Source organism: Mesitornis unicolor, unplaced genomic scaffold (genome assembly GCF_000695765.1).
Source record: "Mesitornis unicolor isolate BGI_N332 unplaced genomic scaffold, ASM69576v1 scaffold20180, whole genome shotgun sequence".
NCBI lineage: Eukaryota > Metazoa > Chordata > Aves > Mesitornithiformes > Mesitornithidae > Mesitornis > Mesitornis unicolor.
Window position 1 is genome coordinate 68,659 of NW_010160560.1, and position 13,067 is coordinate 81,725.

At 46.6% G+C, this 13,067-nt stretch overlaps 1 long non-coding RNA gene across 1 annotated transcript in view; it reads left to right on the forward strand.

Moving 5' to 3' along the window:
- Window positions 1-12,223, forward strand: part of LOC104545269 — a 23,586-nt gene extending 11,363 nt beyond the window's left edge. Inside the window, exon 3 of the long non-coding RNA XR_728175.1 lies at window positions 11,586-12,223. This is a non-coding gene — a long non-coding RNA (uncharacterized LOC104545269). The remainder of the gene's footprint in view (window positions 1-11,585) is intronic.
- The last annotated feature ends 844 nt before the right edge of the window (window positions 12,224-13,067 follow it).

The following is a 13,067-nucleotide window of genomic DNA, read 5'->3' on the forward strand; positions in this document are numbered from 1 at the left end:
AACAGGGCAATGCATTAAGCGCTCCATCTCCAAAACAGAAAGAAATACTGCCCTGGTCTCTACCATGTGGCATCTTTAAGTTTCAGGGATTTCGTTTAAATCTGAAATTTATGTCCAGGAGAAATAAATTATTAGATTGTAAAAGCAGCTGGAGAGGGAGTAAATATAGTCTCTTTTGTCCTCTATATCACTTCCCCAAGAAGATAATAACGTATGGCAAGTGTCCTGTGTTTTCTCAGTCACACAAATGGGGATGTGTGTGTGTGTGTGTGTGTGTGTATGTGCTTCAGACGTGAAGCCTAAATTCCAGACAGGAAATCCTGGAGCGATGTCGTGCTGCTGTGGTGCTGGCGGAGCCCTCAGCACTTTTACCGGCTGAAGGAATTGGAAAGGGAGTTTCACAAAGAAATGTGAACGGCCTTGGGCACACCTTGGACTTGCCGAGCAGGAGGTTTAGGCTGTGATCCGAGGTTTCTCTCCTCAGGCAGCCAAGGCCGTGGGAGCACGGGTCCAGCCCTGGCTGCTGGACTGATCCAACGCTGGGGGGAGTCCTGCCCGGCACCCGATCCCAAGGTCTGGTTTTCCCAGGGTGATTTTGAAGGGAGGCTCCTGCTCGTTCTTCACTGCCTTACCTGCTCTCCTTGCTCCGCGAGGTCATGGAGCAAGCGTGATGAGCAGTCAGGAAAAAATGGGGCCTGATCAGAAGAAAAGGAGAAGGAATAGTTAGAAAGTCAGTAATTTGCCTTTCCACGGCTGGGCATGTGCATGGGGCTGTCGCTGCCTGCACCTCTGGCTCTGGCGGGGGGGAAGTTGTCTGTGTTTTCAGCCCAGCTTACTTTCAGGGACCTGAAAACAACCCTGGAACAACCTTTCTGCTCGCTCTCTCTGAAATTACTTTCAGAGAAGTATATTCAATCATATACTGAAGTTTGCATAATTAATGCTGTGCTTTGGCATTGTATTTTGAGAGTAGTTTTATATCTGCCTTTGACCAGAGGGGAAAAGAAGAAAGGTAAAATATTATAGAATACAGCTTGCTTCCAGGTTGTGCCTGTTCTGCAGTTTCTTTCTGCGCTCAGGCAAAGGGAAGGGGAGTGTTTGGTGCACGGGCTGGGCGTGCGTGTGCGGTGACCTGGCTGCTGCAGCGACCGCTGACAGGCGGATGGATAATGCTGCCTTCTTCCTTCACCTTTCATGTTAATAGAGTAACTTACAAGATACTAAACCATGTATCCTTAATTAGGTGATGGGGATTTGTTGGGAAAATCTAGATGATAGAGATAAGATGGGACCGTAGCTGCAGAGGGGATCAGTGTGGAGGCAGTTCGTGGCTTTGTGGAAGGTCAGCATGGGCTCAGCAAGGCTCCGTTGCCCCCGCTCTGCAGGAGCCAGTCCCGATCTGGCAGCAGCTCAATCCTGAGCTTATCAACCTGGCCGTGCTGGAGCAGATCTGCTGCAGAGCATCTCCTGTGTCTTCTGTGCCGTGTCTCGGGCAGGCGGGACGGACACCCCAGGGTCGCCTCCGTGCAGGGCCTCTGTGGAGGTCCACAGACCCAAATTGCCTCTGCTTTGCTCTGTGCAGAAATGGCCTCAGCCCTGCCTGTGCCATGCCAGCCTGGGGGGGAGAGCTCCTGCCTGGCCACTGAGCCTCCTCGTTTGTTTCTGTTGCAGTTAAACCTGAATAAATTGCCATGGGCATTGAGGTTTGACTGCACACAGCGTATCTGTCATCGGTGTGTTACATTACCGTGCCTCCAAAAGGAGTGGAGAGGAGGTTTAGAACATGTTCTGAAAAACCCGTCCTCCTCTGGGGCCAACACATGCTCTCCTACTCTTTGTTTGAAATCACCATTGTTTAAAATGTAGCAGCTTGCTGTTTAGAAGGCAGATTTTTCTGAGAGCTGCGACACTGTTGTAATGGAGTAGCACAGGCTGGAAAATCCCAGTTTTCAAGTTACAGTTTTTTCACACACAGACCATGGTGGTGTTGCCTCGCTGTTTTGCCTTGTGGTATCTTGGAGGAGGCAGCTCATGTTCATGGTATTTTGCCCCCTCTTTTACTTCTGGGAGCAAATCTTGCTTGGCTCTGTCACACTGCTGGCTCCTCCGGGGTTAATTCAAGGCCAGGGGTGGGGAGCACAGTCCTGTCTGCAGGTTCCTGCTCTGGTGGTGGCGTGTAAAGGACTTCTGGAAACTGTGGCCTTGCTATCTTATAGTGGAGAGACTTGCATTGGGGGATTTTTATGCCCCTTTTGGAGTGAGAAGCCAGCAGTAACAGCCATTACATCCAAGGCAACAGGTCACCGACCAGCCGTGCTGTCAGCCCAAGCAGTCTGTGGGTGCCACACGACAGGAGTATTTCTCTGCCTCTAAGAAAAATGTATCCCTAACACATGGGGATACAGTTGGTCAGATCAGTATTACATCAGAGGGGATTTTACTTCAGTTGCTGCTTTTTAAAAGAATTCCTGCTAGAAGGCCGGTGCAGTGCTGTAGCACAGGCTGTCCACGCACGCTTATTTGGTGCAGGGAACCGGGGTCAGCTGCAGCTCCCATCGTTTGATGGAGGATGTTGCCCAAGTGAAGACTGTGAGATGTGCCCCGGTTAATGTCTGCATTAAAATTCACAGCTCGGTCTGAGACTGTTTTATACCTGGTCCTCACCAGCAGGAATACCTAACTGGTGCAGCAAAAAAAACCCCTAAAAAATCAGATGGTGTTCAGTGACCCTTGCCGTACTGAGGAACAGCAGGGCAAGTTAAGGAGCCAGTTTTAGATTCGACTGTGAATTTCTTGACTTTTTTGGGTTGTATTCCCATGGAAATGGTCACTCAGTGAAGCTTTTGTCTATGCATTTTGACGGGTGACTGCTAAAGGTACCATGTAAATCATTTCCCTTTTTCTTTAAGTATTTTTTGAGGAAAAGAAGTGTTAGAGGTTGCCAGCCATGGCACTATAATAAAGACCCAATCAGGAAATTATTTCCTGTTTATAGAAGAGTCACAAGGGGTCCCATAATGACAATGCCAGCCCTCACAGAAATGAACAATTAACTGGCTTCTGCTGTGTGATTTACCTTAGATCAAGGAGGGATTAACGAGATATGCTTCAGATAGGCTTCAACTAAATCAACAAATCACGTTTTTGAGAGGAATACCTAAGAAGGATTCCTGGAAAATTGTTTTCCTCTTGCAAATGATTTTGAAACACATTGCTTCCCTGAGCGGGCCCCATAACTGGACAGAAACAGGACTGCAATGAGTTGTGTGTGGAAGGCTTTGGTGTAGCACAGGCACAGGACCTGTGGGCAGCAGATGCTTTCTCTCATTAGCGTGTGGCTTAGATTTGAAAACAGACTAAAAGCAAGGTATTGGCATGCATCAGGACAGCTTTGGAGGGTTACTCCAAAGTCTGGTGAAGGGCAGGCACGCTGCTGCATGCCAGGAGAGCAACCGTGTCTGTGGATGTGTGGAGGTGGCCGTGGCCCCAGCACCGCGGTGGCCCCCAGCACCGCGGTGGCCCCCAGCACCAGGGTGCCCATGGGACCAGCTCCCCAGAAACCCACGGGCACCCGAGCCGAGGCCGAAGCGCAGAGCGCTGCCGGCAGAGCAGTGTGCTGGGATCCTGCGAGCCCTTCCCTGCTCCGGGGATCAGCAGCGGCTCTCGGACTCGCTCAGGGAGAAACGGTGGGGCTGGGGGAGGAGAGCAGGAATTCTAAAAATATTCTGGTTTTATGCACTTCTGACAAGAGGAATTGAAATTGTCCCTCTCCCTTTACATTTAGGAAGCGTAAGGTTCTTCCCTCAGCTTATTTTGATCTCGCGCATGGCATGCTGTAGACTAGAAGCCACAAGGACGCCGATAAATTTGCATTTCTGAGTGAAATTCTCGGGAGTGCGCAGTCCCACAGGACAGGTATTATTAGCTCCCTGGTTTCATTGGGTGCCTCAGTGAATTATGGTGTGTTTACGGATAGTTTCTCTAACAGAAGACTCCAGTTATCTCTTAATAATGTATTCTCCTGTGATTTTTATTTCCAAAGCGCCATGGTAAGGAGATTTTCCCAAAGGCTTTGGTTTGCCTTTGTGCTTCAGCATTTTACCCAGTGTTTTTGGAAGAAGCGTATAGACTTTTCAGTGAGGTATTTAATCGAATATGAGAAGCTGTGCCAGGCTTGGGGTTGCATTTGGCATTCATTTGTAATAGACCCACCTTGGTTTATTCGGAGTTTTTAGAGAAGAATAGAAAGACACGGCAGGTCTAGAAGACTGGTGATACAGAATTATTAGTCTCAAGTGGAGAGGGGAAAGTATGTTAGGTGAGTTGTCAAAGTCTGATTAGGACAAGACAACTGGAATTAGAAGAGAAATTAAATTCATAAATCATCTAAAAAATCCTGAGCTGGTGTGAGAAAAGGCTGGTGTTGGGAAAAATAAGTCTAAGAAAGGTATTGCTATAAAAATGTACATTTTCAAACCAGAATAACATAGAAATGCCTATCAAAGTCCAAGAATCATTAAAATTATCAGAAATGGTGCAAGTATGGAGATAGAGCTGAGCAAGTGCATTGCTGGGCCGATGCAGCAGAGCCCGCAGCCCTGGGGCTGCCTGGGCTGTTCAGACCAACGCCTGGGCACTTGTGCCGCCGAACAGAAATGTGCCAGCCACAGAAGATGATTTCTGTTAAAAAAAGCAGCCACCATTCAGTTAGTCATGTGTGGAGCAGCTCTTTTCCCTGTCAGTATTTTGCCAGTTCTGAACCCTCCCATCGCCTCCAGCCGATGCTGGGCCCGCGGTGCCGGAGCAGCGGGCAGGTTTGGTCCTCTTGGGGAGCAGGCACCCTCCCTGGGGTTGCAGACACCCCAGGTGCCAGGGCCAGTGCTGTCCTGGCACAGAGGAGTATTTCTGTGTCCCAGAACCAGTGAAAGGGGCATTTGGCCCTGGAGTAAACCCCAGGTGTGTGCAAGCATCCCAGTACCTCACATGCAGGTATTTTCATTGGAAGGAGCCAACTTGGCTTTTCAACTGACACCAAACCTCCAGGCGTATTTTCCTAGGCGCTCCAAGTGATTTTTATATTTTCTCTCGGTTCAATAACTTGCAAAGGACGGCTTCCGAACGGCATTTGTTGAAGTGCCACCTCCAAGCGTGCTGCCACGGGGCTGACTGACGCGTGGCAAGTCGTCAGCTGCTGGGAGATGAAGGGAGCAGCCGCTGCCTCTCACAAAGGATGTGCCACCTCTCGTTTGCCTCTGCCTCCATTTCAAGGGATTCTTCAGATAAAGAAGGGACATGTGAACCTGTCTTGCCTGACAATTTTATTTTTTTATTGAGTACTATGATAACTCGAAGTTCACTTGTTACAAGCATTTTATGTAGTGGGTGAAATACCAGGGGAAAGGAAAGAAGTAATACTGTATTTCCTGAAAAACCAGGATCTAAGCGTATAAATGTCACCGGGTGAGAGTTACTTGCAACAACTGGAAGGGGAATTAACACCTGGTTTTATGGGAAACATTGGTTACCACTATCAGTTTTAATGAAGTGCATTAACTAAATTGTGTTCTGAGTATTCATTCAGCCCTGTTTATGGCACGCTCTTGAGTACATTTACTGTTTGTCAGAAGTGCAAACTAGTGAACATATGAGGCTTTAAGACAGGCCATCTGTTAGTCTTAGACCCTTGGATAATTGTCAGACAGTTCTAAAAATAAGCACATACAAACTGCAAGGGGGTGCAAAGGTGATTTTTCTTTAAAGTCTGATAGCAAAGGGAAAGTAGCAACCAGAAATTAACAATAAAATTAAATAGGTTTAGCCTGTAAAGCAAGCTTGCTGTCCTTCTCTCTTTCTCTCTCCCTTTTTCCCCCACTCCCCTTCAATGTGCTTTTTTAAAAAAAATTTGTTTTTTTCCTCTTGCTCTTCTGGGTCATGGCATCCCTTGAATGCCTCTCCAGTTTAGGATTAGAGCAGCACCAATTTAAGGCTCACAGCTTTCTGTAGAGAGCATAATCTCCAGTGGCTAAAGCAAGGGTCGGCTTGTGTCCTCTGCCTGAAGTAATCTCTTTATAAAGTCAAGGCGTAAAGATTTTGATCTTTATGGAATGCTGTTAGAGGGAAGTAGTACCTGTGCACATATGTGTGTGTGCTTATGGGTATATAATGAGGAATAACGGCTGAGAGATTTTTGGACCATTTTGAATTCAAAAGATGCGAAACATTGTTTGAAAAAAGAACGCTGCAGATGGTATTTTGTAAATATTTAGACACTGACTTCTGTTTGTAGCAATTTGGAGGTTTTGTTGTGTCTTTTTTGTACATATATGTTGAAATGTGAGACTGGAACCTTTGATTCCATTCAATGACTGCATCCAGGGTTTGGCGAGCTGTGTGTACTGGCAGTGCATGGAGGGGCCGCTGCTCTTGTGCCCCCCGGCCCCGCTCCAATAGGGGCAAAGGAGAGAGAATGGGGATGAGTGGCCCCACAGAGCCCCCAGCTGAGACCGTGATCCCTGCCATCAGTGTTTCCAGTCTGGGGCTGGTGTTTGCAGACTGGGGGGTTGTGTGGTGCCACAGCAAGTGCAGTGTCCCCAGGCCCTGAGCTGTGGAGTAGCCAGGACGGGCAGGGGCTGAGCCCTGGCTCCATGGAAGCGATGTGTGGGGCAGCAGGGACAGCACGTGTCCTCTCCAGAACCCAGCGTGGTCCTGCACACGGCTCGCCCAGTGGCTCGTCACCAGTTATGTTTCACATTGGCCGCTTGTCACAGAAATCTATTGTCTCCATAATTCCTATTGAAACTATCTGAGGAGTTATTTCTGTTCATTTTAATATGATTTGGAAGTGGAGAGAGTGGCTCTGTAACCTTTAATCAGAGTCCCAATCTCTGTGGAACACTGCAGAAGGCTTATGAATGTCATTTGAGGGCGGTGGGCATCACCAGCCTCATCGTGCCATTTCTTAACCCCTGTTCCACACATGGTCTTTCAGGTGTATGTGCTGATGCACGTAGACAGTGTATCTCTAACCGGCTGGTACAAAATATCTGAATCCATTAGAGATGCACAGTGGCACTATAGACTGGATGTATTATGGCCCCAAACCATTATCACACCCCTTGCAGGTGTGTTTTATTTTTTTCAGCTGCTCCTGTGCAGTACACCTGTGACTTGTTGGCAGTGAACGCCCTTGCAGTGTGGGAGACTCCCAGCTTGACTGCCTGGCTTGGCGCTTCGCTCCATCATGTGCTGCTTTTGTGTGTGTGTTTTTTCTCAGTCTTTATACAGCTTGTAGGAGTTCTTTGAACTGCTGTAAGTGATCATCTTTCAAGCCTGATGCTTTCCTTCTTGACACAGTGCTCTGAAAATGTAGATTGTCATGCCAGTGTTTTCATAATAATGCGTGTAGAAAAACAGAGAAATATTCATTGTAGATGTCCTGCACAAACGGCTTGATCCGCATCCAGAGGGTAGGCAGGGGGTGTCCCCAGGGAGGATCTGGAGAGCAATCAGTATCTGCACGGACAATAATCAGCCGTTCTTTGAAATCTTTTTATTTCCTGCAGAACCCGTCGCCCAGTTCCTTGGTCACAGACACTTCCACAAATGGTTCATTTGGGGATTGTGCAGCCAGTAGAAAATTCCACTTAAACACTGCGGCAACCCTGAGGCTCGGGGTAGTTGCATTTCTCCCGCTGACGTGGCTAACGGAATTGCTATCCATTTTGCATGATTATTAAGAAAAGAAAAGAAGACATTTTCCAACCTTGTCCTATAAATAAGCTGTGACTTACTTGATCTTGACAGGTGACTTAGTGCTGCTGTAGAGTTTTCCAGCTGCAGTAATGTCTCAGAATGATGTATTCAGTGGGGTATCAGCTGTGAGCCGTGCGTCAGCCAGGGGGCCGAACAGGAGCTGGGAAGAGCCATTTTTAATGTTCAGCTTCCAAATTCTGTTCTGGGTCCTGCCAGCCCCCGCTGCAGGCGTGTGTGGATGTGCAGGTAGGCATGTGCAAACGCACACACGCATGCCTGGAGAGGCTTTGTCTTTGTGGCTGCTGTATTTTCCTTTGGAAATTGCCATGAAGATTTTTGTTTGTTTTGTTTTTTAACTTCTAGAGTTGAAAACTCACGTCCCGCAGTGCCCTGCCAGCCCGCCCTCCCGCTGGAAGGTGGGTGAAGCTTCCCCATTGGACAGCAGACGGCGACTTGAGTAGAGGCAACTGTAGTGTCACATCTTACAAAACGCTTGCTCCCTCCTGGCCTTTATGGTTTTCATTCTGCCACCTGGAACAACCTGGTGTAGCATCAGGGCGAGAGCTATTTCTGCTAAGGCATAGGGCACTCTTAATGCCAGGATTTTATTTTTCTTTCAATTTCTCTGAAAGTCTGGTCATCAGGGGCCTTTCTTTGTCTGTGGGCACACAGAGAGGTGCCTAATTTGAAAGTTATTTGATAAAGCATGGGTCAAATATGCAGAACAAATATGAGAGAGAAGAGACACAAGCACTGAATGTCTCGGACACTTTCTGACATCTGCAAAGCACCATTCCAGTCAGCGGCACGCACATGGGCAGAGGGAGGAGAAGCAAGAAGATAAGACATGACGGTGGCTAGTGATAGGAGACAGAGCTTGCCAGACCTTTTTTGGAAAGCATATTTGTGTGGTCTGAAATACATTTTAATAGGTGAGAAGCTGATGCTGGTTACAAAGGATACGGCCAGGTTTTCATGGGCCATCTGAGTGCGCCCCAGTGGTGGCTGCATGGGATTCGCACGGGCAGGACCCTGGTGGTCTGGTGTGCAGCAGCACCTGGGCGAGCAGGACTTAACATGGGTGCCCGTGGCTGTCCAGGACCTGCTCCTGAGAGGCGGGGGTGGATTCGGTGCATGCAGCCTCTCGTGTCCGTTGGCATTACAGATGTGCTTGTCAGGTCCTGTATAAAATGTGGCTCGATTTATTAGCTGCTTGGTCCGGGGACTAGTCAGCATATTGATTGCCAGTAATGCATGCAAAGGGAATAAATGGTACATTCCCAAGACATTAAGACAAAATCAAGATTTGTGTATGAAAAATGTTGTGGGTTTCAGGGGGTTTTTTAGCTGATAGCCTATGGCATGGCTATTTTCTCAGCCCCTACCTGACCCAGCTCTGAATGGCTGCAGGGTTTGAGTATAATCTGTTTGTTTCTTTGTGTAAACCCAGATCACAAACCCAGTATATTCATTATATTAGGAGCATTCAGAACCTATTATTAACCCATGCTTGAGGAGGGAGGGCTCACAATGAAAGCTTCATTATCAGATTTAGAGCCACATACCATTCCTTTATTGACCTGCCTGGTGTAATCAATGCAGCAGCCACACAAGTTTGAAATCATGTTCCCTGCCTGTAGACCGTGCGTCATGCATCTAGTGCTGATTGTGCATTATCTTTTAAATGACACTGCCTAAATAAGTATGGATTTGTCTACCACAAATAGCCCTTCTTTCTACTGAAGATGGTAAACCTTTTGCTTTTTTTATTGATAGTAAGGATGACCTAAAAACAGAATGGCAATGAGTGCAGAAGAAATGGCCGTTGTTAAAATGCTGAGGACTGTGTCTGAGCAAAGAGCAGCCTGGTGTTCTTTACCATTTTCATGCTTTCCCACATCGGTTTAGCGGACAAGCTCCTTGTCAGTGCTGCCATTGTGTTTGTAGGGCTCCAGCCATCCTCCATAAAGTCGTTACTTGATTTGCAAATAACATGCAGCATTGCAACGGGTGCTGCTTCGTAAGGCAGGGAAAATTTCCACATATAGTGAAGTTTTTAAAAAGCCATTGGATTTTGTGTTTGGTGATGTTAAAATGTCTAAAAGCAAAGTAGTTTCAGCTGTCAGTTCACTTGACATTATTCGAGTATTGTGCTTTTTCCTCTGATAAGCTTTCCAGGTCTTTGCTCAGTACTTCTGGTTTTTGATTCTGAAATATTTAGCATCACAGACCGGGGTGTGTTCAGAGGACTTGTGTTACGCTAAACAAGGACCAGTTATTTTATGATTTTGTCAGTCGCTTGTATTTAATTTCAGAAGGGCTCCTGCGGGCGTGTGTTAGCGATGATGCTTTTCTGCCGCCTCCATAACCTTCTGGCAGCTGAACCTGCCCGTTACTGCACGGAGTTCCCTCACAGCCCACCCGCTGCAGTATCCGGAGAACTTTTGCCACGATTTAGGAACTCAGCAGCACTTGTGACACCTGGTGGTCACTTTTTGGGAGTGCACAGTCCAGAAATGCTCCTGCCTGCAAATGGGGTCACCGCTGCCTGCCCCCGTGCATCGCGGGCCGCCCGTTAGCGGTTGTCATTAGGGAGAGTCCACAGCCAGTCGTCATTAGGGAGAGCCGGCTCTGGGCAGAGAGGAGGATGGTGCTTTTTCCTGATTGAGACGTAACTGTGGATGGTGTAGAAGGACCAGATGATTTATGAAAAGTTAACATAACTTTATTTTAAAGCGTCGTCAGTGTAAATTAATAATTAGATTCAAAATTCATTTTCTGTTTAAAAACTTATTCTTCAAGCTGGCGGACTTGTCCAGCTCTGTTATTAGGCAGATGGAGACTAGTAAAATTGCCTAGGCTTGAAATAATGCAAATGAATTTTTATATTCGAGGATGCTGGGGACGCAGCTCAAGCTCACCATGAAGCACATCTCTAGTTGCCCAAATAGTTGAATCATCATACAAATAAAGCTGAGCTTATATTTAGGGCTCGGGTTTCAGTCAGCACACAAAATATAGGTGAATTGGTACTGCTCTAAAAATACGCTTCCAGGGTCGGCTTCGTGATTTATTGGCCCCAGCACAAAACAGCAAGACAGATCAGCGTGCTCTGACGCAAGACCCAGTGATGACACGAGGCTGTTACAAATCTACCAAAAGGGAAAAGGGGAACAAAAAAGACTCTGAACTGCTGAAAGAAACAGAGCGAAGTCTGTTCTTGAAAAAGATTGAACTTCTGGGTTACACGTCCAGCCTTTTTCTGCTGGGTGTATCACCCCAGTGCCCGCACTGGCGGGTCAGCTGTTACTGCCCAAGCATTTGCACTGGCGGTTCAACTGTTACTGCCGAAGTATTTCTTGGAGCGAGAAGTGTGTGTCACAATCTGGTGTCTCTCGCTGCCAGTGCTCGCACCCGGTACGAGTGAGAATAAAAGAGTCGAATATGGGAAGGGTTCCCACCGCGATTCGGATTTTTTGTTTTAATTGTTACAGTTAAGGGAATCCCTAAAGGCAGTTTTTGCCCATGAAGTGTTACCACTTTCTTGATATGTATTGAAAGGAGGAGAAAAAAAAGAAACCCTCATGGCTGTACTTGGCTTGTAGCATTTTTTTTCTAAGTTCATGCCAGCAATAACAGATCTGTCAGAACAAAGCAAATGTGTCATATTGGCAGCTGTTACTTATGAGTACTTTTTCTTTATTGCATTTTGTTTTGTAATAATTGAGAAGCTTTTATGTGGAGCTCTGCATAAACGGTACTGAGTAGGAGGGTATGGGCATGCTTTCTATTATTCTGCCCCTCATGCATGTCTCCTTTTTTCGTCTTTCCAGAACCACACATTGAGCCAGCACGCACAGTGAGCCACTGGCACTACAGGACACCTCTCTGCAGAAGACTTGACGGTGGCACAGTGGGGAGGACCATTTGAACATTACATCCAATCAAAGTGTCATTTGCAACCCAGATGTAAAACTCTAATGATTTGGCCATGAGGCGCTGCTATTATAAGCAGCTGGAAATGAATATTAATGGAAGAGATTAAAAGTATTCCATGCTCAGTATTTTTTATTGTCCTGCTTCAGCTAGTGTACTTTAGAGCTTCTGCTTCTGACTGAATTTATAGTGTTAGATAAATCTGCTTTGATGCTGTTGCCCTTTGTTGCTTCTTGTATTATATTGATAGTTAAAGATTAGGTGTGATTTTTTTTTTCTTTTTTGTTAACTGCTTTTTAATTGCAATTTTAGGTAACTGTGCATTGTGATGTGATTGCTTGGCTATTGTCTGAATATTTCCTTTTAATTTTTTAATTAAAGACTAATGCTTTGATTGGATTTGCCAGTTCACCGGACAGTGATTAAAACTATGTAATGAATATAATCGGTTTCAGTGCAACTGGATGGTCTGCTTTATAAATGTGACTTAATCTGATTGCAATAACTAGTACAGTTCAATAAAGGGAATACATGAGCTTAGTGTCAGCGGTTGTCTGTCTCTCAGTGCACGCTGCACCACCACTGCCACCTGATGCGTGCAAACCCCAAAGCCGTGGCTCACCCGACGGCAGAGTGTTCTGCGCCCCGGGAGGAGGGAAGACTGGGAGAAAGCAAACCCACATTCCTGCGTCTGGTGTTGTGCTCGCTGCTGGAGGAACCTCCCAGGCTGCCACGGTAGGTTGAGGTGAGGTAAGAACATCTATGAATCGGGGCACGAAAAGGCACTGCTTTAGCTATAAGACTCTTAACTTTTACTCAAGTCAGCAAGAACGGAGGGGGCCTGGTCTATAGCTGCCTTGACCCTATCTCTGTGCTTCTTTGTTTCAATTAAAAAAATAGCTTTCTGGGTTGTATACAAATGCGCAAATATTGGATCAGGCCTCAGGGACACTGGTAGGAGAGTGTATATTTGAAGCACGTGGCCTTCTAGGCCCACAGGTGTTGTACCTCTGTGTAACTGCCATACTTCTGACACTTGAAACTGCCATCATGCAGCCCAGCAGAGCTAATTAGCAGGCTTTTTTTTGTCTTTTAAACATATCCTATGGTAATGAGGTAAGTTATATCTGCAGTCAGAGAAACAGTCATTTTAAGGACCACAGACACCTTTGGAAAGTAAGTGAGATGCAGAGTTCTCATGGTATCTCCTGGTTGAATGAATCATAATCGTCATGAAAGATGTTTAGCAGCTGTGACAACTGAAACGATGTGGTTACTCATTCCCACGATGTACAAGGCTTTGCAAGGCTGTGGCATAGGAACAGGCACAGTCAGAGCCGTTAAAAATCGTGGTACAACTGGTTGTACTGTGTCTGGGC